General features: G+C 44.7%; 1 protein-coding gene across 9 annotated transcripts in view; it reads right to left on the reverse strand.

The window, feature by feature from the left end:
- Positions 1–27,477, reverse strand: part of PDZD2 (PDZ domain containing 2) — a 372,225-nt gene that overhangs the window by 179,502 nt on the left and 165,246 nt on the right. For 2 of the 9 annotated variants that reach the window (XM_082453649.1, XM_082453659.1), the window contains exon 1: positions 5,706–19,112. The exons of the other annotated variants lie outside the window; for them this stretch is intronic. The gene's annotated coding sequence lies outside the window, so the exon portion shown is untranslated. Of the gene's footprint in view, positions 1–5,705; positions 19,113–27,477 lie in introns of those variants that run through there. 9 annotated transcript variants of the gene reach the window in all.

The raw sequence follows: 27,477 nt of genomic DNA on the forward strand, positions 1-27,477 counted from the left end.
GAAAAGCTGGACGACCTTGAGCAATTTCCCTAAATACCGTGTGCCTCAAGTGATCTCCACTGTAAGACAGGGATAATAGTGGTACCTTCTACATAGGATTGTAGTGAGGATAAGTTCACATGTGTAAAGCTTGTAACAGTGCAAGTAGTAGGTAATCAATAAACCTTAGCTATATTACAATATGAAGTGCCTGTCCTTACAGTCTTGGTTTAGTAAGAGATGCAGATACAAACAGGAAAATGATGGTATAATGGTAAGCGCAATCAAAGGCTTCCCCTCCGGCTAACATTATACTGGGAATGGAAGAGATCAGGAGGGCCTCCTGTTCATAAAAATAAAGACAGTGCGTCTTTGCCACTTGAGTCAGACAGGAGAAAACAGGAACGGTCAGTCTACTTTCTCCTGCATTCCACTGAGCGCTTCCGGAGTTTATTTCATCGTCCAAGCTTCCCCAAGTCTGGGGTGCACGAAAGACAAAGGGTGGAAGACAGAGGAAATGATACCAAGTGTCCGGACAGACCTGCCAGCCTCCACCACCGAGGGAGTGAGTGGTACGCGCTTCGCTTTTTCACCGGCTGGAGTGCATGGGGTTTCTTCGTGGCCTCCTCATTTTAAGAACGGTGTTCATTTCTGGGACAGCCCCAAGACGTTCTCTTGCTGGGATCGGCTAGCAATCTCCAAAGCAAAGGAATCCTCTTTTCTTCTCAAAATGTCTCATTGGTTATTCCTTCCTTTGAAGTTGGAAGACAGAATTACTTTCATCTGCCTGGAAAATCAGTAGAGTAGAGAGGAATCCTGCTTGGAATCGGAATGAGGGATCGGGCAGCTCAGCTCTTCCTTAAGGTGAGCCCATGGTCTGCCTTCACTCCTTTTGGAAAAGAGACGCTGTGTAAATCAACATCCACCTGTATCAGTTTGGCAGCAAATGATACCAAACCCCGATTCAAAATAGCTTGAACAAGGAGGAAATAATCATCTCCCATGATGGGAAGTGCAGAGAAAGATGGTGCTTCTGGACGACTCTCTGGGATCTACCCTCTCATGCATGTTGGTCTCATCCTAAGGCTGGTGGCAAGATGCCTACAGCCGTTCTAGACAGCAGTGTACCAAGGAAGCAAAGGGTTCATTTTTTGTGTGTGTTTTTTTCTTAGTAATGAGCAAACCTTCCCCAGAAGCTCTATAAGAGACATTCCTTCACACCTCATTGCGCAGACTTGGATCACATACTCTTTCCTACACTTGTCTCTGGGGTGTGGAATGGAGGTATCACAATTGGAGTGAACTAATCGCCTCAGCTAATGGATGCTGCTGGGTCCCTGTGACCACTGAGCCTGCAATGGGCTCCTGGCGAGGACAGAAGAAGGAAACGAACATGAATATATTCAGAGGGGTCAGCGTGCTGTACGGTTATTCTCACAGACAGAATTCGGATAAGCCACAGCATCAGGCACATTCAGAAGTGCCTCTGCCTGATACTCCACGCCTACAAAGAAGAAGAATCACTGACCTGATAGAGAAGATGCTAACATACCTGGTATAAATGCCCAAGAACCACTCTATTCAGGGCCTGGACATTTATAATGATTATTGTTGAGCTGACAGTGTATCGTGGCCTGTTAGCATTCTGTCCCAAGTGGGCACCTGCGGCAGAGGGGTATAAATACAGAAGGAAGAACTGAGAGGAGGAGGGAGGGTCACTCGCCAGTAAACGTGATGGACTGAAATGAGAGAAAAGGAATTTTTTAAAGTATGGGGGGACGGGTTCACTCAACTCTCAGAGACAAAGAGAACAGAAGAAACAATGACTGCAACAAAATTTTTGGAAGCTGGGAAGTGGTCTAACCCGTGGTAACTGACTTAACAGACAAAAGAAAGCTGAAACCTAGCACAGCAGGATGGGAAGCCTGGAAGCAGGCAGGGGCTCATGCCTCAGAGTTCCAGGGTCTCTGGAACTGGAGGCACCAGGCACTGAGGGGGTCAGCGGCCCAAAAGCAGTAGGGCTGGCTGCGAGACTGTGCCTGAAGCTGTCAGACCCCAGGTCACCCCTCTCAGTCCTGGCTCCCAAGTGACTGCCTATATTGAGACCTGTTCGCTCTGTTGAATCAGAACAACTGTGGAATCCAAAACACTAAGTGTAGCTGAGACAAGGGGTGTGCTTTAAAAACAGGGAAATCAGAGAAGGCCTCCATACCAAATGCTAGACTCCTGGTCTCGGTTCGAGTCTGGCTCACAGAACGCGGCAGTCACCAATTCCCCTCGGTATGGGGATTTCTCTTCCCCTGGTCAGTTTCCTTTGAGAGGAAAGACCTTCCACCAACAGGTGGAAATCCTCCAATGAAACCATTCAACAGGACAATTCTACAGCAGAAGTGCTCAGGGCTGGCCACACATGTGACTCACCTGGGGAGCTCTTGATAATCACCGCTACCTGGGCCCTAGCAAAATCCTACATCATTCAGTTACTTGGCAAATCTAAATGGAAAGTTTACTGTGTGCCAGGAATTGTTCCAAATTCTGAAACACTGTTCTAGGTGTTCTTCTTGGTAAGGTGGAACTATGCCTGGGTATCAGCCCCATCCAGATATGCAGACCTTCGTTAACTTTTCAGTAGTCAGTTCCAGATTATCAGACATTTGAGGAAAGCCTTTAACATGTAAGAGACTTAAAAACAAAAACAAAACAAAACAAAAACTAAGAGGAAAATCAGAGGAAAAGAAACAGAACAGGGAGTAGAGAGAAGCTTCTAAGAAACTGCCACTGAGATCCTCAGAGAATTGAAAAGCTTTTCATCAGTGAAATGAGAACAGGAGGTTATAAAAAGAAAAATTTGGAGATTTTTAAAGAGCTCTTGGAAATTAGAAATTTGATGACAGACATGGACATTCAATATATGGGTTGGAAGAGAAAATGAGGAAATTTCCCAGGAAGTAGAATTTGTTTTTAAAGGAGATAGAAAATATAACAGAAAAAGTAAGAAAATTAGAGAGTCAATCTATGAGGGCCCCCTTTCAACTTAATACGTGTTCCAGAAGAGGAGAGAAATCATTTTTTTAATATTCCAGAAAATGGTTTAGAACTGAAGGACATGAGTTTCCAGATTAAGAAGGTCCAATGAAAGCCAATAAATGGATGAAAAAAAGACTCACGGCAAGGTATATTATAATGAGATTTCATTACAGAGAGAAAGGACATTACAAAGACAAGACACTCTTTCAGAGAAGGGGAAATGATTATATTCAGAGCATCAGGAGTTAGAATGACAGGCATCTCAATGGCAATACTGAACCTGGAAGAGCACCGCTTTCAAAATTCGGAAAAGGATTTCCAATGTAGAGTTCATACCCCAGTAAATTATCAGTCAAACTTGGAAGATCTCAAAAAGTTTATCTCCCTTGTACTCTTTCTCAGGAACTTCTAGGAGATGTTTTACCAGCAAGATATCAGAAACAAAGAAAGAGGAAGATAAGGGTCTACAAAACAGGGGATGCCGCATGAGAAAGAGCAAAATGAATCCCTGGTATGACGATGAAAGGGGATTCCAGGATAATGCTGTGCCTCGGGCCGCAAGAGCAGCAAATCCAGAGCGAAGGAGGCCAGAGGGCTCTTCGAGGGGGATGAACCAGGAGCAGGACGCACCTGCTATTTAGAAACACGGACAGAGTTGAAGCAGTTGCCTCTGGGCACCGGAGTTGAGGTTGGTGAGAGATGGGCCGAGTGAGTGCTGTTTCTAGTTACAAGCCTTGTAGAACTATCTGGCTTTAAAATTATGTATATGTACAGCTTTGATAAGGAAGGAAGGGAAGCTCAGGCAATGAATCAGATTCCAGAATGAAAACCCAGGCAAAGATCAGGAGAACCCGCTTCTAGGAGGCAGCCAAGGTACTCGGTTTCTCTGGGAAACAGAGAAGAGTTGATGAAGGCAGCAAAGGCTGAACACCTGGCAGAGCAGGTGAGACGAGAACTCGATGGCCCGGGAAAACAGGCAGGAATGGGGTCACTATTTCCTTTCAAGGAAACAGTTCTTAAGTGTGACCTGCCTGGAGTTACGGAGATCAGTAGGAACAGAGGATTAAAGGGAGTTGTGCGTGCCAAGTGTTGTGTCAGGCAACTTATGGAAGAGAGAAGGCAAACAGAAAGGCAGTTTTGGAACACCTTACTGCTCTTTAGGCCGGCTGTCTTCCTTTCCCCCTAGATTAGGAAGAGATTGACTCTATCTCCTCAGACAATTATGCCCAGCTGCGCTGGCTCACAGAGATCAAGGCTGAAAGCGCACGGGCAAGCCTGAAACCCTGAGTCCGCGTAGGTTTCCCTATCACTTTCCCTGGTACATCCTATTTCTGTTTCTTCTGTGTGTGACACACTCGGAGCACTCTTTTCTTTCCTTTAGAACCGGGCACTGGCCTGGTTTCCCAAAGCCCACCCTACTCACGGGTCCCCAGGGCAGCACCTGAGGGACAGTGGGTTTGGCTAGCAGTCCTGAAGGCAACTAACTGTGGGTGGGTCCTGTTAACTTTGTTAACACCTCAGTAAGAGAAGAGTGCCACGTTTGTCTACAGGTTAATGAGGATATGACTGCCAGATGAACTTTTGGTGGTAGGGAGATCCCCTTGTACCTTACTTTTCAGTTCATTTGCAAAGTGCATTTAGAGTTGCAAAACAGTATAGGAGTGTGAAGTCTGAAAGTACTACATTTTATGTGTATTTAAAGATACTTCTACATTATTTAGAGTTTATGCCACCCCCCTTACCATATGAAACTCAGCCTAGATACTTCTACATTATTTAGAGTTTATGCCACTCCCCTTACCATATGAAACTCAGCCTGACCTATTTTTATGAAACGCGTTTACTATTTACATTCACGGAATCTATTCCCCAGGAATTGGTTCCCAGGGTGACAGCTGTAGTTCCCTCCTCTTTACCCCCCCATCTCATGAGAGAAAATTTGACTTAATTTCACTCCTAGTGTTTACAAACTGCTTACTAGAGAATTGCGGCATGACGGAAAATGTCATTCTTTCCGCAAACAGCCTTCATCTTTAAAATCTTTGATTTGTGGATCCTACAACCAAAACATTGTGTGAATCAGGGGTGGGGGAGTTGTCCAAGCAGGCTGTTTAGTAGTTTAGGGCCAAGATCTGTCCCCAGAGGAGATTATGATCACGGAGGGATCATAAACAGTTCCTGCTGGTAGAAGCCGCAGCTTTTCTCTACCCCAGATTCATCCCCTGCTAGTCACAGGGAGAAGCGGGCGGGGGGATAAGGACAGAGTAACAGCTGCCTGGGGTGCTGGACACCGCCTCTGCCTTCTTGGGCTTCGGCACCTCTTCTCCGAGGTGACTGTAAGAAGCGTGGCTCTGGAGCCCCTCCGGACTGGTGCCTGGTTCCCCCAACCCCCCAGCGCTCCCCGCCCCGCCGCTCACACACACTCCGGGCGCCTCCTTCCGTCTAGTAATCGACAAACCAGTTCCATGTCGGTTACTCCTCCCAAGGAGCACAAACCATCTCTAAACACGCAAATCCCCCAAGCCAAAAACAAGACACCCAAGTGATCTGCGAGATGAATACCGCGGGCGTTAGCTGGCTGCCGCGTTTCTCGGAGGCTGTGGCTCAATTTCCACATCTGTGCATGCAGCCTCAATCCGCACCCCAACCCGGATCGGATGGGGACGCCTGAGCTTTTTGTTTGCTAAGCCGATTCCTACCTCCAGTTGTGAAGTCACCTTCCGGGGGGCGGGGGGGGGGTCTCCTCTCGACGCCTTCGGTGGAGGCTCGGTCAGGAGCAGCCGGCCCCGGGTAATCCTCCCGGGCTGGGCTCACACGCCCCGGGGCCGAGCCTGAGCCTAATCACCTGCTGGCCGCGGGCGGGGCTGCTCAGCGCGGGCGCCCGGCCTGGGACGCGGCTCCCCGGGGCGCCCCCCGACGGTCCTTCAGGAGCATGGCTGCAGGAGTCCCTACCGCTAGCCTGCGAGCGCTGCAGGTCTGTGGGAGGATCCCCGCCTCCCTCCTCCAGCCCCGGTTGGGAGGTTATGAAAAGACTGTGATGGAATCCCGGCTCGGCTCGTCACTTCCCTGCTCACTTGTCAAAACTCACGGCATTCCAGAACCCCTTCCCCGGTCACTCCCCTCGCAGGGAAAAAGGAAACCGCCCGGAGAGGTTTCAGGGAGTTTGGGGTTTCTGACGCAGACACCTCTGCTTGTATCAACTGCTGCGGCGCTGCCAGCGGTAACTGGGAGCAGGTTTGAGGAGAAGACGCCCTACCCAGCTACCCTCGCCCGGTCAAAAGTTCTCCCTCCAGCCGCCGCGAGAAGCTCCACCTCCCCGACATCAATTCATTTCATAACCACTCCGTTTCATAATCAGCAGCAGCACGGATTCTTACTGCGGGTGGGGTGGGGTCAGGGGGAGCCCCGAACTAGAATCACAACCGTCACACGCCGGGCAGGGTATCAGACAACTTTCCAGAGGGCTGCAGTCAGATTCTTTCTGCTGGAGAAACCAAATTTACCACTGCTGAATTACAATCGCCGGTGACCGCACAACTGAAGCATTTCCTTTATACCTTCTCCCGCTCCCGCGCCCCTCCCGTCTTCTGCGTGGTTCAGTCAACAAGTCATCCCCCAGAGAGGCATGAATGGGCTTGGGCCGCGCAGCCATAGCTCCAGCTGCAAACTGATGAGGAAGCCCTACCCACGAGGCCGAATTGTTTACATCACACCCTCTGAGGGCTTCCTGTCTTAAATTAATGGGAATACAAAGAAGACAGGAAAAGAGTGCTTGCTTTTCTTAGAGCAGGGATGGGGGCTGGCAGAGGGGGGGGTGCCCCTCATCTCACTGCGAAGAGGTTGCTTTTCAAAACTTCAATTGTATTTCATTCCTTTTTCCCACTTTGAACACTTGTTGAAAAGGAAAAGCATCGCTGTGCCAAACCTCAAACCATTAAGGAACTTCTGCTCAAAACACATTTTCACCTAGCTTGGAAAGGGATCCAGGTTGGAGCTCGCAGGGGGAGCTAGAGGTATGGGGACCGCCTGTGGTTGAAGGGCACAGATCTCCCCACAGCCTGAAGCCCTGCACCACACAGGCACCCACACTCACCCCACGCCTTGGGGTTCATGCCAGATTCTTGCCCCAGTCCTACTCTCCACCCCTGTCTCTAAGCTATGGTTCTCTTCCTGGGCATCCCGCAGCTCTGCAATGGACAGATCTGGTAGAATTCAAAGCAATTAATTAAAAAGGAGGAGGCAGAAGAAGGCTTCCATTCTCGGGACCATTATTGCCACTGGAAAGGGTAATTAGAGTCTGGGAGGGGCCAACCCACGTCCAGGCTGGCCTGCACATCTACCCACTGTCGGAGGCAGCCCGCAGAGCACATGGTAAATAATTATCATAATCGCCAGTCCTGAAATTACCCCCAGTTGCTTCATTCAGGTTGGCACAACAGCAAACCCAGACACAGGCAGGAATGCCAGGCGGTGGCGTTCCTCCTTTGGAAGTACTAGTAGGGAACAAAACCCCAGGATAAAGTATATCTCAAAGTGGTATGGCATTGCAACCAACAATGACAATGGAGTTTAGGAGAACAGTACACGTGCCCAGTGAGAACAAGCTCTGCAAGCCAGTCCTCAAAATACTGCAATTCCTGGGTCAAAGCAAGTTAGACTGATGATTTTAGAAAGAGCCAAGTGTATCAGAACTCTCTAACAGAAAGTGACTGCCTTACAAATATTATAAGGGTCCCAGTGAATGTTAGTTCCTCCCTACTTCCCCTTTTCCTCTCTTCTGCCAGGAGGTGGTAGTCCTGGTGGATTCATTAGCATACTTTTATGTGGCATCTTGGTATCTGATAAGTTTTACGGAAATTAGGTTCAAATTGAATAATCTTCGAATAATTTCAGAAGGGCTCCCTTTCTTGCTTCTGATTGCTTCCTCCGCCGACAGTTTTCTTCTAACTTTCTCTACTCCTTCCATCTGGTATGTAATTTATGATGTGCAAATCAATGCTGATTTTAAGCATAACGCAAATAAATATTCCCCTCTTCCTCCACCACTCTGTGCCTAAGCTCAGTTTAGGGTGTGTATGTGCTGAGAATTAAAATCTGACCACATCTGTATAATATCTTAATTTCAGGAAAGCTTTTGAATGCATATGACATTCTCATCAGCAGGCCAGAAAGATATGATCTGGTCTGTCTTTTCCCTCACTGGGTTTCACTGCAGACTGGAAAAGAGATCACTGGCTCAGTAAACATAAGGGTGCTTAAAATGTGGCCTCCAATTTTATCCTAGGTCTGGTTTAAATAATACTTAAAATTGCTATATGCACACCCAGAGCCTACAAGTAATATTAATTTGAATGGGAATTGCCGATATGCTAAGAGAATCCAAATTGGCTTCAACACATGAAGGAAATGTTTCATGAAAAACAGTTTCAAGTTCAGCATGACGGCTGATTACAGAAGTAGTATCCTGAGGGGTGATGATCAAAATGGCAGGCATAAACGGGGCTTAATATCTAGATTGGAGAATAACTGACAAGGATGTGAGGATCACAGATGATTGTGCATTTAATAGGAATCTGTGTGTTTTACTGATAAGAAATAGGCAACACAGCAGTGGGGTGAATTCAGTTGGTGGGAGTCTGACATGAAAGGAAAAGTGTCTCTCCCCATTTCTCTCTCCCCCATAATAAGGAATTTGGCAGCGGATAGACTCTTAATAGGGTGGTAGGTCCAGTCTGAGGCCCCTTATTTTAAGGGCAACGTGGAGACACTGGAAAGGTTCCAGAGGAAAACCAAAATGATTAAAGAGACAGAAAATAGAACCTATGAGGGAAGGTTAAAGGATTTGGAGTTGTTTAGTCTAGAGTGAAAAACTGCCTAAAGGCAAACTTAACAGTCTTCTCCTCCCACTTGAAAGGTTATTACAAAGAGGACACAGACCAGCTGTTCTTCATCTCTACAGAAGACAGAAGAGGTAAGAGACTCAAAATGCAACACTAAAATTTGGGTCAGACACAAAGAAGACACGCTTGATGCTAATGGTCTCTGATTTGACATTGACATCACTGTGCAATCTTCACCTCTCAGACTCCATCCCAGTGATAGTCTTGTGTGTTTAGGCAGAAGCCAGGCTGGAGAACTCCTTTCCTTCCCTTCTAGGGCTGCAGTAGTCCTCATGACTCCATTGAATGGGGGGTCGATGATTCTAAGCATACATGTTCCCTAATTCAGAAACACGGTGCCAAAAGAATATAATTCTCTCTTAAAACATATGCCCACATCTCATCGGACCTTTGTTTATTGGGTGGGTATCTCTAAAAATATGCCCAGCTTCAGACATTGACAAGCATATTTTATAGATTCACTCCTCTATATTGTTTCTATATACAGGCAGCATTACTTTTTTTTTTTGCAGTGCCACATGTGGGATCTTAGTTCCCCGACCAGGGATTGAACCCACGGCCCCTGCATTGGAAACACAGAGTCTTAACCACTGGACTGCCAGGGAAGTCCCAGGACAGCATTACTTTTTGTTTAGTGAGCACACAAATATTAGTTGATGATGATAATGATAATAATAGCTACGAATTATTAAACTCTTCCTATAATTATGTTGGGCACTGTGCTAGCTACTTTATGTAGATTGTCTATCTCATTTATTTTTTGCAGTAGCCCTGTGAAGTGGATATAATTATTAGCCTTATTCTAATACAAGGAAACTGAGTCACAATGAGGTTAAGTAACACAGCTAGTAAATGTTGGAGTCCCAATTCAAACCCATTTAGTCTGAATCAAAAGGGTGTGCTTAACCGTTACACCACCGCCTCTCATTCATTATTTTTAGCTCTTGAGAGGGAGGAAACATTGCAAAAAGAAGTATTTATTCTTGTTGGCCCAAACTGATTAAAAACCAAGTCTTCTACAGGTTTACATTGCCTGGGAAGCACAGTTGTATTTTTCCCAGCATAGCAGAGGAAGGAAGGACTGACTTTGCCTTTTGATCAGAAGTATGCCTTGCTATCTCCCACAAAGCTAAAAATCGAATCAAAGTACATCTCTATTTTATTAATTAGAAACACTTAGCTATTCATCTATACTCTAATTTTGCTTATAGTAAGTGTTCCATGACTGTTGAATGAATGAATACAAATGTAGTATGACTTTGATGCTTTAAGGCAAACTGAGCTGAATTGAGTTTTTCCAGCATGCTGGTGATCAAGGCTCTGGTGGGTCATTTCTATGGGCCTCTTATCAGATGTTCCTTAAGAGTCTTAAAATCCAAGTGTTTCCTTTAATTCAGCACCCATGAGAAAGGCATATGTACGGGTTGCATTTTCCCAGCGTCAACTACTTTTAGATCAAGAAAAGATTTTTAGTGGGGTTTATTGAGTGCTGTTGTATATCAACAATAGATGATTCATAAGTGAAACAGACATCAAAATGATTTTTAGAAAGGCAAACGAACCACACACAAACAAAAAATTAAAAGCCTTGATCCAAATTACGCCAAAGGACAGATATTTTCCCATTAGGACAATTTATCCTGAGTCTATAAACAGAGAGGGGCATAATTACCCAAGTGTTTGCTAACAGATCTAAACCTTATGTAGCTATAAAAAGCTGGAGAGAGGAAGAAAGAGGAAATTCCCAGAAGAAGATCCCCCACCACATCCAGGGCCATCAGATCTCCATAAATACAAAGCCCAGCCGTGGTACCAAGTGGAGCATGAGAAGAAACCTCAGGATTTTAACATAAGCCACAGAAATAACTTTGAATTGTCTTAAAACTAAACAGTGACAATTCTATCCAATAAACTTTCAGCCGACACATGGGCAGAGGGGTGACTTACTGGCATTCCAGATGTAGTTAATAGAAACGTGATGCCCAGAATAAAAAAGGTATTCAGTAAATGTTGATTGAAGGGATGGATGAGTGAATGAATGTCTGAACAGATGTCCAAGCTGCCTCTTCCCCTCTTTGAATCTCTGTTGGAAAGATGTCTTCGATGCTTCAAACCCAAAGCGCACACAGAGGTGTTGAACCATTTGAACTGGTACTCTAGGAAAAGGTCTAGAGCCAGAGACTGGTTTCCGACCCAAAGATACCAGTTGATGATCTTGCCATGAACACAGGAAGGGGGACTGCAATACCTGTGGAGCATCTTTGCAGGCCTTGATTCAAAAGCTCCCATTATTTACAGTATTTGAAGTCCAACACTTGAAGTCCAGCAGAATCAAGTACTAAGTTGCTAGCCATCTATTGAGCACTTACTGGATGCTGGACCTTGTTCTAAGCCCTTTATGTACTAACTCATTAAATCCTTATTACAATCTTAAGACTATGTACTATTATTTACAACCCATCCTACAGGCAACAAAACTGGGCCAGAAGATTACCTAAATTAGTTCATGGTCACACAACTAGTAAGCAGAGGAACTGGAACTCAAAAAGAGTGCATCTGGAACCAGCTCTTCCTCCTAACTGCTGTCCAGTGCTACCCGTCCAAATCTTACCTCCTGTCACTGCTCAACACAAATTCACTATCCAAGTCAAAGTGTTTACCCACAGACATTCAAAGAGCATTCTAACCTCTGCAGGATGTGACCCATGCCTCCCCTAGTGCACCTCTCTCCTGCGTGCTCTCATCACTTATTCTGCAGCTAACACAACTGTAACTTATTTGATTCATATCACATCTCTCCAGCTAGGTATTAGGTTCCTTGGAGTTAGGACAATGTGTTGCATGGCAGTCTGGGGATATAGTACAATAAGGAAGACCTAGATTTAAAGTCCAAATCCCATAATTATTACCCATGGAACTCTGGGTAAGTCATTTAACACTTCCTATTCTCGTATTCAAACTATATTCCTTACGGGCTTGCTGAAAAGGGGAGATTAAATGAGAAAATGAAGCATACAGTATAGGATGATGCCTGATGGTGTAAGCCAGTGATTTTCAACCAGCAGCTATTTTGACCCCCAAGAAACATTTGGCAATGTCTGGAGATATTTTTGATAGTCACAGCTGTGGGGAAGGGTGCTACCGGCATCTAGTGGGTAGAGCTCAGCAATGCTGCTAAACATCCTACAAAGCACGGGGCAGGTTCCCGCAACAAAGGATTAGCCATCCAGAATGTCAGTAGCAAGAGTACTGAGGTTGAGACACCCCACTGCGAGCTATTAAAAATTTATCAACAATAAAAGTTCCCATTCTCTCTCCTTTCCTTATTTTTCACGGTACTGTGCTTCTGGGAGGTGTTCTGTAAATCTTTGTTGGGTAAACCTTTGGACAAATGGGTAAGTGAATGTATGAGTTCTAAGATACTTTGCTAGTAAACACTTGAGAGTGTGGTCTAGTCATGGCAGGGGTTCAAGTGGGAGTTAATTAACCTAGAACCCGAACCTTCAAATATCCATGCACAATGAAAGGAATCTGAAAATCTGAAATAAACCCAATATAATACTGGGGGCCTGAGCCCAGTGAAAGTGATGTCAACATTGGTCCTAGGAAAGCTGGAGAACTTAGACAAAGGCCAGCTCCTCCTCACTGGTGGCTTCCCAAGTGATTTGGCTATCAGCCTACAAATGCTCCCTCATCTGACTCTATTTTCTACCCCAAAAATACAGTAAAACAGCCAGAAGGCCATGGAAGAATTTATTCAACTCTCTACCCTAGGCCATCACCCATCCGCCCCTGCAGGAACCACACACAACCTGGGGCCCAATCAGGTGAACTCTCATCTAGAACATGGATTAAAAAACACAGTGGAAGCAAAAAGGGCATGTAGTGATTACCTGAGGTCTTCAACAGGTTCAGTAAGATCGGTTGCAAGAAATGGAAACCCAAGAATAAAAGCCTACACTCCTGGATATAGCATAAATCACATTAACACAAACCAGAAAACCAAAAGATCTCTTCCATCTCCCATTCTCTAGACTTGGTGGCAACATCTGCTTCTTAAGTTCTTAAGAAGAATTTAAGAACTCCCAGTCTTTTATAGTCAGAATCCATGAATGATTCTAGTGTGGTTGGATATGAGAAAATCTAAAACTTAATTTGAGTTTCCAGGCATCTTTAAGCATATCTGGGATATGAACTAAATACCTGAACTAAATTACCCGCCCAGAACTGTAAGAAAGATCTTGCCTTGGGCACCTAACACATCTAAGTTGGGATTGTCCTCCACACTCTAACCACCTTCCCAGATCACCTCTAATCAATTCCTATTCGCCTCTCTGGGCTCAGCTCAGACATCACCTCTGGGGATCCCACCCTGACCCTCCCCTGGAATATATCTGAGGCCCTCCTTGCAGCTTCAATAGCATCCTCACTGCCCATTCACTTGTCTGATTACCCTTTCAGACTGTGGCCTTGTTTACTATTTTATTCCCAGGGCCTAGCACTGGGCCTGGAACATACAGGTGCCCAATAAATAGTTGTTGAATGAATGAGTATAAAACATTCATTCCTGGGACTTCCCGGGCAGTCCAGTGGTTAAAATTCCATGCTCCCACTGCAGGGGGCATGGGTTCAATCTGTGGTCAGGGAACTAAGAACCCGCATGCCGTGCGGGACGGCCAAAAACAAAAACAAAAACAAAAACAAAAACAAAAACAAAAAACATTCATTCCTGAAACTACTTATTGAGTGCCTACTGTGAATCAAGTATTGGTTTAGGCACAGGGAAAACAACTATTACTATCTTAGTATTAACAACAACAACAGTAAAAACTATTGTAGCTAATGTTTATTGGGCATTTACTGTATACCAGGGATCATGCCAAGCTCTTCTCTGTATTGTCTTTTAAACCTCCCCCCCCATACCCATATGGCAGATACTATTATTATTCCCACTGTACAAATGAAAAAAGATGCCAAGCCACTCTTATGGACCTTAATGGGAAAGAATCTCTGACATTTAAGTTCCTTCAGGTCTATTTACATGGGCTTGACTCACATCAACTAAGAAAAGGTTACCTGTAATTCACTCATGAGCTTTGCTTATGTCTGTCCCTTGCCTGGAAAGTCCCTATCCATTCTTCATATTGTCTGAGATTTATTTTAAAATATTTTGGTATAGGCTATCTAGTGATGACAACTGTAATCTACACTCCAGAGGCTGTGAGCTGGCATCTGAAGGATACTTATCAAAGTCCATCCAGCAGCAGACATCTGAAACGTCACCACCTAAATCTGCAGCACAAGGTTCTGCAGTTACTGAAATGAAGGTTAGAAATATTGTTTTTCCTCTGTGGAATGAGAAATTTTTAAGATAAGTTGGTTAGAACGGTTCGTACAGCCAGCTCTGTCGCTGCCTGCTGAGCTGTAAGAGTCCAGGGTGTGGTGCTTCGGCGGTGGGACTCCATATGTCTGGGGTCCTCCCAGTTAACAGAGGATTCTGTCACTGGGCCTGATGATAAAATCAGGTGATTCTGCCCACAGAGGACTACTGCATGCCTTTCAGAGTGAACCTGCTGGGAAGGGGCCCAATGGAGCGCCTACAAGAACAGCAGGGGAGATGCACCAAATTTATCCAGGCAGGTGGTAGGACTATTTCTGTGCCTGCTTGCTAATACCTGCTCTAAGTATGGCAGGAGTCAAGGACTTGCTTTCATGGTAACCTACCACCTGGCACTGAGGCTGTAGCGTTCTCAACCTTTCCTGATAATAGGAAGCTACTGATGTTTAACAAAAGAACCTGACAACTGTGAGCAGCCAATTGGCTCGGGCAACACCCTCTCCCCTACCCTGGTCTCTTGAGAACATCCGACACTAAACTCAAAATCCCCCGCTGCTGCAAAGGCCGTCTTGATGACTCATCTCCACTCAGGAGCTCTGAGGAAACCTCTAGTTGCCTGCACACAGTGGAGATCCTTTTGATAGACTCCAATCACCTAAGATAACCTGGACGAGTCTCTTCCAACACCCTGAAAAAGTCTAATTTAGCAAATGAGTTTACTTTAGGGTATGAATTATCGAGCCAAGGGCCACACTAGGTGCTGAGAAAACACTGATGAGCGGCACTGACCGTGGGCCCAGTGAGCTTAGAGATGGTGGCAGGACAAACATAGCAACAGGCGTTAGTTCCAATGCAGCGTGGGCTAACTGCTAAGTTCAGGGGCTATGAGAAGTCCATCAGGGACACCTAATTAGACCTGGAAGGTCAGGGAAGGCCTCCAGAAGACGTGACCGGAAGCTGAGCCATGGGGATGAGCAGGCATTAGCACGATGAAGAAAAGACTCCAGGAAGAGGAACTGCCAAGTGAAAAGGTCCAGAGCACAGACACGGGCGCCATGCTCTGAGTTCACAAAGGTTCAGCCTGGCTGCAAGTGGGGTCGGCTGGAGGTGGAGTGAGGAGAGTGGAAAACTGGACGGGGGCTGGAGAAGCAGGGCTTTGTGAGGAAGTGGTTTGGGCTTCATTCTTGAAGGGCTTTTGGCAGAGGAATGCATGAACAGATTTCCACGTCAGAATGATCATGCTGGCTCCGGGGAGACCAGTTGGACGGACGCATGGACAGGCGTGAGGGAGCTGTTGTACGAATCCAGGCAAGACAAGATGGCGCCTGGCCTCGGGGAGTCTCTGTGGGCCCGTACTTTCCCTATATCTGGGATGAAACTCCAGCATGGCTCTGTCTACAGCTCTCTGCCTCTGCTAGACTGTCAGTCCTTTGAGTGCAGAAATTGGAATTTACTCATCTCTGGAGCCTTAGTGCTCCCAGGGGATGAAAAACTCTCAGTAAGGGGTTGGTGGTGCCTTTTGAAGGACAGAATTCCTTAATTACAAAAATGATTTCCTTTTGCTGGGTTCCTCATCGCCAGACCCCCGCCGCCACCCCGCCTCGCTGCCTGTAAAAATCTCCTCAGCAACTACTGTATTTCTTTTACATTTGGTCACTCCAAGGTGTAGGGTGACTCCCACTTCACTTCATTTTGATTTTTAGTCTTCACAGCCTCCTGAACATCTTACACTGTCCTTTTCTCTCAGTACAGCCTAGCTCATGCCCCCATTCCATACAGTCAAGACTTCACACAGGTCGGCTTAAAGTGCCCCTCCCCACCGTCTTGCAACTTCCCCAGGGATGACCTCACTTATGTGAAGCAGTGACTCCCTCCCACCTGATTTCCTAAATCCATGTCATAATTTATGTATAAAAACAAAACAGTCCCACCATCTGCAAGAAGCATTCATGAACTCCGGCTAACCTGGTAGAGAATCCCACCCAGCCTTAATCCCATGAATATGTATTCCTGTCAACTGCCCATGATTCGATGTTTTCCCTACAAGGACATAATACCACGTCCTTGTCTCTACCTCCCTTGCCTGTACCATCAAGCTCCTACTCCGTGCTCCCCTGGCCCTGTTCCCTGGACCAGCCAAAATTCCCTGGACTTGTTCCAGCCCACAGGGGTCTTCTACTTTGACCTACCCCTGAGAACTGGGGCTCGGCCAGGACGAACTCAGAAGCAGAAAACCCACTGTAGCCACTACCCACCTCCAGCCTTGGCCCAAACCTCAGCCTTGCCAGCTGGCTTCCAATAGTGAGCACTGAGTTACCCAGAAGGGCTTCTATAGACTCTGTAGTAGAGTTAAAAGGGGGCAGTATCCTAGAGATTATTCCTTTCCCCAGGGGCCTTCATCTCCTTGGGGCTGGTGCCCTTCTTTCCACAGGTTTGTACTAAAGTTGACAGATACAATATAGCAGACCCACTAACATTAAAATTTTAGGTGAAAAATGAATATTTTTTTAGTATTTAGTCCCAAATATTGTATGGAATTTTTTATTTGCTAAGTTTAACAACCTTAGTTTGTACTTGCTACTCAGTTTTTTAAAAAATCCTATCTACACTTAATAGGCAAATAACTATGCAGAAAACAAAACACATATACACTGTTAAAACTTGGGACCCTTGAATATATCCTTTGTGTTCTCTGTTTCTCACTCTGATGGACGTCTTCTTACAAGGATAGGTTTGCAATCATCTTTATAGCTCACTTGAAGTCCCTCACCTCTGTCCAACCTTGCTCGCTTGGTTTATAATTCTCTTCCCATGATCACTCTTTGCATCATTAAGTTCAGCCACTTTGACCTTTCTTCCATTCTCAAGCAATTACCATTCAATCGAGGGCTTCACCTTGACTTGCTCTATCTTATGAGGATATATCAAAACCTCTCCTCTTTACAAGTCAGTGAACTACATTAAGGAAGCACTGAACGGTTAGTGTTGTCCCGTGCTCTCCAACTCTAGGAAGTCCTTCCAGAAAAGCAACTCCAGGACCCCAACCCTAATTCTGATCTGGTCCACCACTGCTCTCCAGTAGCCAGAGAAGGTCCTAGTTGGGAAAAGCAAGGGACCAGATAAAGCCCTGAACAATTTTCTCACAAATGAAAAAAATGGATTCCTCCCAGAGTCTCAGGGGACATCTTAATCATGTTGTTTACAAAAGCCATACTCTTTACAAATCGCGCCACAAAAAGGGCACATTTAACATTACGCCAGGAGTGGAGAGTTTAACCCCTTTATAAATGTATGTCTGGGGGAAAGGACAGGAAGGGGAGCTATAACTCTGCAGTTACTTTCCAGTTTTCACAGAGAGTAATTGGGATTGAGAGAGACTGTGGATAAAAATCAGAGAGGGAACCAGAGTGGCAGTCAAGCTCTGATGAGATAAGGATGCTCCCTGGGTGGGCTGGTTATGAAGGAAGGATACTAGTGAGATCAGGAAAGAGTCGTTAACGTAACAAGGGGGAAAAACACTTTGAATTACCAGGAGAACATCATTAAGGACAGCCATGGTGGTAGAGAGGTAGATAATGTCATTGCTATTTACAACTTCCATCATATTATTAGGATGATCATCACTTTCCTCTATCACTTCATCCCCACGAGAAAGGTAAGATAGATAATTATTACACCCTCTCCAAAGGAAAAGAATGCAATGAGAAGGATGTAGGAACTTCAAGGGACCCAGGTTTCCTCACTTCTGGTCCAGGTGCCTTCCTTGCCTAGCAGATAGTTGTTGCTCTCTTAGGAACCAGCTGGACCCTGGCCAGGAAGTTGCTTTCAGACTCATCCCAGCACTTCTGGAAGGATGTGCTTGGGATTTCGGACTGGGCTGTGTCAGGGTGAGCAGCCCAGGAAGAAAAAGGGGCCTGGGTTTGGATCCTGTCTCTTCTTTGCCAGCCTGAATTCTCTCATCTGTATTTGGGGCTAATGATGGTTATGGCGAAGCGGTGTTGTGCGCTGTCACTGTGCTGACACGCGTGGAGTGATGGCGCAGAGCTGCATGCATTCACATTATTATTAACAGTGACTCTAAGTGTAGGTTCAGGAATCTAACCTGTGTTCACATCTATGCAAATCCTCACTAAGGGAGAGATGAAATTGATGAGAGCTGGGTAGTTTCTCAGAGCTACCAAAAGGCTGCTTGACTTACATATTTTCTGAAGTGACAAGAGAACGTTACAAGCTAACAATGGCTCCCATCTGTTGACTGCTCACTGTGTCAGATACTGTGATAAGCCTTTACATGCATACCCTCATTTACTCTCCCATCACCTTAGGAGTCAGGAATTGTTCTTTACTCCAGTTTACAGTTAGGGAAACCTTGGTTTAGTGGGGTTAAGAAACTGCCCATCGTTACACATTTCATAAGTGATAGGATCCAGATTCACTAAGTTTATGCTCTTCAACGGACACATGTAGCCCAACCAAACAAACCATTCTTGTAGTGGGGTGTGTGTGTGTGTGTGTGCGTGTGTGTGTGTGCGTGTGCGTGCGCGTGCACGCTCGTGCATTCGGAAGAAAATACATCAAATACTAACAGTGGTTACCTCTGGGTAGTGGGATTACAGGTGGTCACTTTCTTCTTTTTGTCTTACTGAATTGAGTATGCATTGCTCTTATCATTTTAAATATTTTTCATTTTGATAACAAATACGAACTTTGTAAATCAAAACAAGTCTTCAAAAATATAATGAAAATGACTACACCTTGGACACATATTGGGGGAGGAAAGATATAGTCATGGCATTTTCAAAGTCCAATGTAATAATTAAACTTTCAAGTTTTTCTTTCAGTCAAAGAAACCTTCAGAATAAAATGAGCTTCTTTTTTTTTTTTTTTAATTTATTTATGGCTGTGTTGGGTCTTCGTTTCTGTGTGAGGGCTTTCTCTAGTTGTGGCAAGTGGGGGCCACTCTTCATCGCGGTGCGCGGGCCTCTCACTGTCACGGCCTCTCTTGTTGGGGAGCACAGGCTCCAGATGCACAGGCTCAGTAATTGTGGCTCACGGGCCTAGTTGCTCCGCGGCATGTGGGATCTTCCCAGACCAGGGCTCGAACCTTGTCCCCTGCATTGGCAGGCAGACTCTCAACCACTGCGCCACCAGGGAAGCCCATAAAATGAGCTTCTTGAAAATAAAAATTATATTCCTCCCTGCCACCTAAAAGCTCAGGTTCCATTAGCCCTGGCTTTTAGGCAGAAGATCTGAGTTCTAAATCTTAAATCTCATGATTTGACCATCAATGCTAATCCAAAGATTTTTCAATTATTCACTCTAGAACACCACCACCGAGTTCTTAAAATCTGTTTTGTTTTACTACATTTTCTCTCTGCATGACTATTTATAACTTCTGAGTAAACCCCTTTTCTTCTCCGGTCATTACTAAGGATAAAATGATGAAAGATCCCCAAAGCAAACATTCGTCTTACTGTTTGCTCTGAACTCTGAAGTCTTCTTCCAGAGAACTGCGATGATAAATTAAGATTCTGTACACCCTGGAAACAGAGCTAGTCCACAAGGATGACCTCAGTGGGGGAGTAAAGGAATTGAAAGCAAATCGAAGGAACTCAAACATGATGACCTTTTCCTGTTTTTTTGCTGTTGGCAACAGTGCAGGAGGAGACATGAGAGAGGCTCCTGTCCTCCAGAGCTGGGCCCCAGTCCTGGTGAGAGCTCCTGGGGGGCAAGCGGTCCCCCAGGTCATGTGATCATGTGACCCAGAGGGAGTCATTTCACCTAGTGGGCTTATACCTTCTCATCTGCAAAATGAATATTTCATACCAGTGTAGCATCAAGAATGCTCAACAAAGACATAGTGAGCCTAGATTTGGGGGGAGGAGTTCAGGCATGTGAATTCTGTTTGAAAATTCAATATGGATTCTTATACAATATTTATTGTTATTATTATATAGATTCTTATTTTGGGGAATTAACTAAAATATACCTTTCCTCTTCTTTCAAAAGTGAATTAACATATATTATTTTAATAATCCTGGATAGACTGGACACCTTCTCCTAAAAGGAATTCCTAGAGGTGATCATAAAAGCCTTTGCCTACACTTCCACTTTTGTCATTAGCGCACTATCGTGGTGGGAGAGAGAAAGGAGGATTTAGATTGAGTTGGGGAAATTTGCAAAAATCACGTTTGTTTGTTTTTGCAAAAACAATAAAATTACTACTTGTTTATAGAGAAAAGACTGGAACAAGCTTCCATAAACACCACCAGCATGCTATTTTTTGTAAGGATACATTTCAATGTATTCGAAAACATATAAGTCAGACTGGTGAATTGGGAACATCAATATAGAACACCTTTTTGCAAACATAGCAAATTAAAAAGCACTTAACATGTAATACTTCTATCTATTTTCAGGTGGACAATTATGGAAATTCCAAATCTGGATCCACCGGGGTTTAAGACTACGTTCCCAATCACTGATGCTTCTGCCAGAAATAATGGGACTGATTCAGGATACACAGAACCGAGACTTTGGTTTTAAGAAGGAATATTTATCTTATTCAACATTTATTGAGCTTTCATTATATATTAGGTGCTGAGCTAATCAGAGATGCCTACCCAACCCCAGACCATGAACCTCTGGTTTTTCCAGTGCTATTGATGAAATGTTAAATATCAGCTTTAAAAATCACTGAAGGAGAAGATGAGCTATCTGTAACTGTTCCTAGATGAACTTTACCACGTAGTCAGTAAGGCAAGATCCTAGGCTAAAAGATAAACTTTTAAAAACATTAACTAGAGCAGCACAGAGAAGAAAGGTATAGAAGATACTTGACGGATAAGAACTTGCAGTGGTCTCCTGCGGTTATAATTGCATCAGTCATGGCCACACATCAGTGACCGCCATTCTGCTACATTATCTTTGAATTGTGTATACTGGACAGACTCCAGCCCAGAAACGATCTGAATTGTCTTGCTCTCAATCATAACACACAGAGTGTTCTTTCTTTGTTTCAAAAGCAACTGAGAGTTGAGTCCACCTGACTGGGCTATCAAAGTTATGAAATACCAGCAGATATTTCTGAAGAGCAAATATTCCTAGACAGTTCAGGGTTTTTTTCTTTTTGATCACTCCTTACTTAAGACAACTAATAACAGAAAAAAATAAACCTCATAAAGATATACTTCCCAGTCACTGAACTCTTATTTTTCTCCACAAGCTGAGGTCACCCATCAGTTTTCAGGCTTGAAATGTCAAAATGAAAAACTCACCAGGAGGGGCTTCCCTGGTGGCGCAGTGGTTGAGAATCTGCCTGCCAATGCAGCGGACACGGGTTCGAGTCCTGGTCCGGGAAGATCCCACATGCCGTGGAGCAACTGGGCCCGTGAGCCACAACTACTGAGCCTGCGCGTCTGGAGCCTGTGCTCCACGACAAGAGAGGCTGGGATAGTGAGAGGCCCGCGCACCGTGATGAAGAGTGGCCCCCGCTTGCCGCAGCTAGAGAAAGCCCTCGCACAGAAACGAAGAGCCAACACAGCCAAAAATAAATAAATAAATAAATAGAATACCATGGCCAAAAATCAGTAAAAATTAAAAAAAAAATTAAAAAAAAAAAAAAAAAAAAACTCACCAGGAATGAGCACTGCAAAACATTCTGGGGAGCCGGCACGCAGATGTCACCGCCAAGCCACAGCTTACAGCCTCTCTCTACCTTCTATTTCTGTGGCAGAGTCAAAAGAATTTTAAAGGGTGTCCATAAATTCAAGAAACTTTTTGTTCCTCATCTTTAAACTGATGTCTTGTTGTCATGAAATCAGCCATGTTAAACTCCAGGAAACCCCTTTAAGCCGAAGCTTTGATTAAAGAGGTATATTAGTTAAAAATGGAGGGTCTAAGCGTGTCCTAGTCCACATCTTTAGACTGTGGCAACCAGTGGCTAGCAACGGAGGAGGGGGAACAGTTGCTCTAACTGGTCACATTCTTCTCCAGACCTGGAGACCCTAGAAGAGGAGTCAAGGGATAGAAGGAGCTCTTTTCAGGTGTTTCCTCTTCCTGGAAACAAAATCTGGCTTAGCTTCTGGTGCTTTTTGTTCCTGAAGTTATTTTGTATTAAATGGAATTCATCATCCAGGCAAATGTCCTATAAATGTCCAGCAGGGCATCCAATTCTGCATCAGAGGCGGGAGAGGTGGACACTCCATAACCCTCTCCTCCCTGAGGCACCCCTCATCTCTAGGCAGGGCTGCAGCCAGCCAGCTAACCTGGCCTCCCCCTGCCCCAGGGTGCTCGACAAGCATCAGGCACACAGGCCCAGGGGAGGCCTCGTGACATCACTGCCACGGCCACAGCGCCCACTAGGTGAGTCTGTGTGGGTTCTAGCCTCATGACCCTTCTACCAGCTACCACATCAGCTCTTCCTGGCTGCCATCTGTTTGGAGGTTTGGTAAGCTTCTCAGGTGATGTTGGTTAAGTAACAACATTCTAGGTCAATGCTGCCCTCAAGGTCCAAGTTGAGGTAGTCACCAGATTGTCTCAGTGCACACCACACTGACACCCTTCAGGCGAAAAGAAAGCAAGCCCTGTCCCTACAGTCTTCACACGGGACTCTAGAGGGCCCAGGAAATTGGAATGCACCCACATTTCTCTGTCCACCTTTGTTTCTAGCGGCCACTTTTAAGTTATTGTCAACAAGTGTCTTAACCTTTGAATGAGTTTTGGGAGGAAGCCAAGTACAGTTGACCCTTGAACAACACAGGTTTGAACTGTGAGGGTCCACTTATACATGGATTTTTTTCGATAGTAAATACCCCAGTACTTCATGATCCCTGGTTGGCTGAATCCGTGGGATGCAGAACTGTGGAGACAGAGGAATAGCACATACAGAGGGCACTATAAGTTATTTTCGGATTTCCCACTGTACAGAGGGTTGGCGTCCCTAAGCCCGCCGTAGTTTAAGTGTCAACTGTATTCACGGTAGTTTGTTTATCCATTCATCCATCAACAGACATTTGGGCTGTTTCCACCTTTTGGCTGTTATAAATAATGCTGCTACAAACACTGATGTGCAAATATCTAAGTCCTGCTTTCAATTCTTTTGGGTATATATCTAGAAATGGAATTGCCAGTTCATGTGGTAATTCTACATTTACGTTTTTTGAGGAACCATAATACTGCTTTGCAATTTTTATTTTACTCACCACTCACAGTAAAAAGTTGAAGAGAAGATACAAAACAGTATATAAGTATGTATTGGTTTGGACTCTGGAAATTTTGGCCTCTGTTTTCTTTTTATTTCTAAAATTAATTTATTAATTAATTTATTTTTGGCTGCATTGGGTCTTCGTCGCTGCGCACGGGCTTTCTTTAGCTGCGGCGAGCGGGGGCTACTCTTCATTGCGATGTGCGGGCTTCTCATTGCAGTGGCTTCTCTTGTTGCAGAGCTCGGGCTCTAGGTGCGTGGGCTTCAGTAGTTGTAGCACACAGGCTCAGTAGTTGTAGCACACAGGCTCAGTAGTTGTGGCTTGCGGGCTCTAGAGCGCAGGCTCAGCAGTTGTGGCTCAAGGGCTTAGTCGCTCCGTGGCATGTGGGATCTTCCCCAACCAGGGCTCTGAACCCATGTTCCCTGCATTGGCAGGCGGATTCTCAACCACTGTGCCACCAGGGAAGCCTCCCTCTGTTCTGTTTTAAAGCACTCTTGTCTACTACTATGATGAAAAACATTGTATTTAATAATTTTTATTAGTTATTTCAAGTCCTTTATCTTTGTCCAACTTTTTCAGTCAGTTTACAAGTTTTCCCATGCTTGGTTATTCTTTGTACCATTAAGCTCAACCACCTTGACCCTTTTCACTTCCCAAGCAATTACTCTTAAACATCAAATCATTGTGACTTACTGCATCTTCTTTCATCCTCCATCAGAATATCTCCTTTTCTACTAGCTAATGATCCATGATGAGGAAAAACACCTAAAGGGAGCTGGGTTCCCACGTGTCATAAATTGCTCCAAGGAGGGCCTTCATCCCCCTCACTCTCCACTGGGGGAGTTCCTCAACCAGAGCAACTTTGGAATGTAAACGCTGAGTCTGAGAGGTGCCACAATGGCTCTGAATTAGCTGGAGAAAGCTTCATCAGGAAAAGCTAAAAAAAAAAAAAAAAAAAAATCTGCGTAGGAGGATAAATCTCCCAAAGGCCTCTGAGAAACTGCTCCTCTATCTGTACAAATCAGAAAGTTTGGACATTGTGCAAAAGTCCCATGAAAACCCATCTAACTTTATCCTGAAGTGATTCCAGCTTTCTACATTTATGTGGATGATCAAGTGTGTCCATAAGTCTTGGAAAACGGGATAGAGGAGAACTACAGCCAATACTCCAGGGCCTGGTTAGTGATGGGAGGATGGTTGTGATGGGAGAAGAATTTGGGGAGGCAGGAGGAGCTTGACAAAGATAAGTGGGTGTCCTACGTAGGCTAATTAATTTTAAAAAATTGAAAAATTGAAAAATTAAGTTAAACAAGTAAAATAAAGATGCCATTAGATTAAATGTGTTAAGGGAGTGATTTGGCGGAAATGAACAATTAGAGTCAAACAAGTTGGAAAAAACCATTATGATGCCGGACAGGAAAGTTATCCTGTGGTGATTAATACCATTTTACTTTGGTTAAGGGGTGGGGATGGTGTTAATAACTGGCAAGGGGTATGAGGGAGGGCTCTGTGGTGCTAGTGAAGTTCTGTTGCTTGATTTGAGTGATGGCTAATATAAACATTCACCAGCTGAGGGCTTCCCTGGTGGCGCAGTGGTTGAGAATCTGCCTGCCAATGCAGGGGACACGGGTTCGAGCCCTGGTCCAGGAAGATCCCACCTGCTGGGGAGCAACGAAGCCCGTGCGCCACAACTACTGAGCCTGTGCTCTAGAGCCTGCGAGCCACAACGACTGAGCCCACGTGCCACAACTACTGAAGCCCACGTGCCTAGAACCCGTGCTCCGCAACGAGAGAAGCCACCGCAATGAGAAGCCCGAGCACCGCAACGAAGAGTAGCCCCTGCTCTCCACAACTAGAGAAAGCCCGCGTGCAGCGACGAAGACCCAACATAGCCGAAAATAAAAATTAAAAAAAAATAATAAAAATTCACTACCTGAATACTTATGATTTGGGCCTTTTTCTTTATGTATATTATACTTAAAATTTTTTTGGAGGAAGCATTTCTGGAATGATAGAATAAGGACCTCCAGAAATCCATTTCTCCATAAAAAAAACAACAACACTGAAAAAAAATTATCAAAAGCAACTTTTTCAGAACTCTGGAAATTAACTAAAGGTTTGAAGCAGTGTAAGAAACACTTATTCAAGAAAAATGGCTGAATCTCAGAAAGCACAGTGAGCTTTGTGGCATTTTACCTTACCCTATTACCATCTCTTTCTCCCCAGCCCCCAAACCCTTCAAAACCAACTATGGCAGCTGTAGAAACAAGCAGTGTAGCAGCCGCTGGGTCAGAGCAAGTTTGGAGGTTTTCAAAAGCTCTATCCCCAGAGGACTGCCAGTATTAACCAGTCTGGCAGCTCTCTGAAAAGCTCCATTTTCAGGACTTAACGTTATTTGACTTGGTTCAGAGTTGACTCTGCAAGAACAGCCCTACCCCTAGGTCATCTGTTGAAAACAATCAGTGACAGTTGTTTAACATCTGTAGGTTCCTGAGAAAATATTTGCAAATCATATATTTGATGATAAGAGACCTGTATCTAGAACATATAAAAAACACTTACAACTTAACAACAACAAACAGAAGCAACAGATCCAATTTAAAACTGAGCTAAGGATTTAAGTACATGTTTTCCCAAAGATATACAAATGTCCAAAAGCCCATGAAAAGGTGCTCAACATCATTAGGTACCAGGGAATGCAAATCAAAACCACAATGAAATACCACTTCACACCCACTAGAATGGCTGTAATAATAAAGACAGATAATAGCAAGTATTGTTGAGAATGTGGAGAAATTACAACCCTCATGCGCTGCTGGTGAGAAAGTGAAAATGTGCAGCCCTTTTGAAACGCAGCATGGCAGTTCTTCAAAAAGTTACACATAGAGTTTCCGTGTGACCATCAGTTCCATTCCTAGGCATACACCCAAGAGTACTGAAAACATATGTCCACACAAAAACTCGTACACCAGTGTTTGCAGTAGCATTATTTATAATAGTCAAAAGTGGAAATGACCCAAATGTCCATCAATTGATGGTTAAACAAATGTAGTATATCCATACTATGAAATACTATTCGGCAATATAAAGGACTGAAGCTCTGAAAAATGCTACAACACAGATGAACATTGAAAGCATCATGCTAAGTGAGAGAAGCCAGGCACAAAAGACCACATACCAAAATATCTGGAATAGGGAAATCTACCGAGACAGAAAGTAGATTAGAGGTCACCAGAGGCTAGGAGAAGGAAGAAATGGGGAATGACTGGTAATGGGTATGGGGCTTCTTTTTGGAAGGATAAAAATGTCTTAAAAGTAGATATTGGTGGGTGGGGCTTCCCTGGTGGCGCAGTGGTTGAGAATCTGTCTGCCAATGCAGGGGACACGGGTTCGAGCCTTGGTCTGGGAAGATCCCACATGCCGCGGGGCAACTGGGCCCGTGAGCCACAATTACTGAGCCTGCGCATCTGGAGCCTGTGCTCCGCAACAAGAGAGGCCCCGATAGTGAGAGGCCCGCGCACCGCGATGAAGAGTGGCCCCCGCTTGCCACAACTAGAGAAAGCCCTCGCACAGAAACGAAGACCCAACACAGCCATAAATAAACAAAAATAAATAAATTAAAAAAAAAAGTAGATATTGGTGATATTCAACTCTTTGAATATATAAACCCACTCAATTATACACTTTAAAAGGGTAAATTCTGTATGTGAATTGTACCTTAATAAAGCTGCTGTAAAGCAACAAAGTTTACTCTAATAATTCCTTAATATCATTATTAATCATATTATCCCTACCCTAGGGGTAAAGCAGTTTTCTGAGGCATGGATGCAAACCCCCCCATAAAATCAGGGATGTTGTATGTCTTACACACCAGTATTTCCCCAATACATACAACCGGGGCTAAAACACAGTAGGTGGTCAATAGATATCCTTATATGAATAAAAGAGCAGAGAGATTAAGAAACTGTTTAGAACCAGATATCCTGATTTCTGATTCTTCCTTCCATAGTGGAGAGGTGGGTAGACG

This window comes from Balaenoptera physalus (assembly GCF_965194825.1).
Source record: "Balaenoptera physalus genome assembly, chromosome: 3".
In the NCBI taxonomy this organism is placed as follows: Eukaryota; Metazoa; Chordata; class Mammalia; order Artiodactyla; family Balaenopteridae; genus Balaenoptera; species Balaenoptera physalus.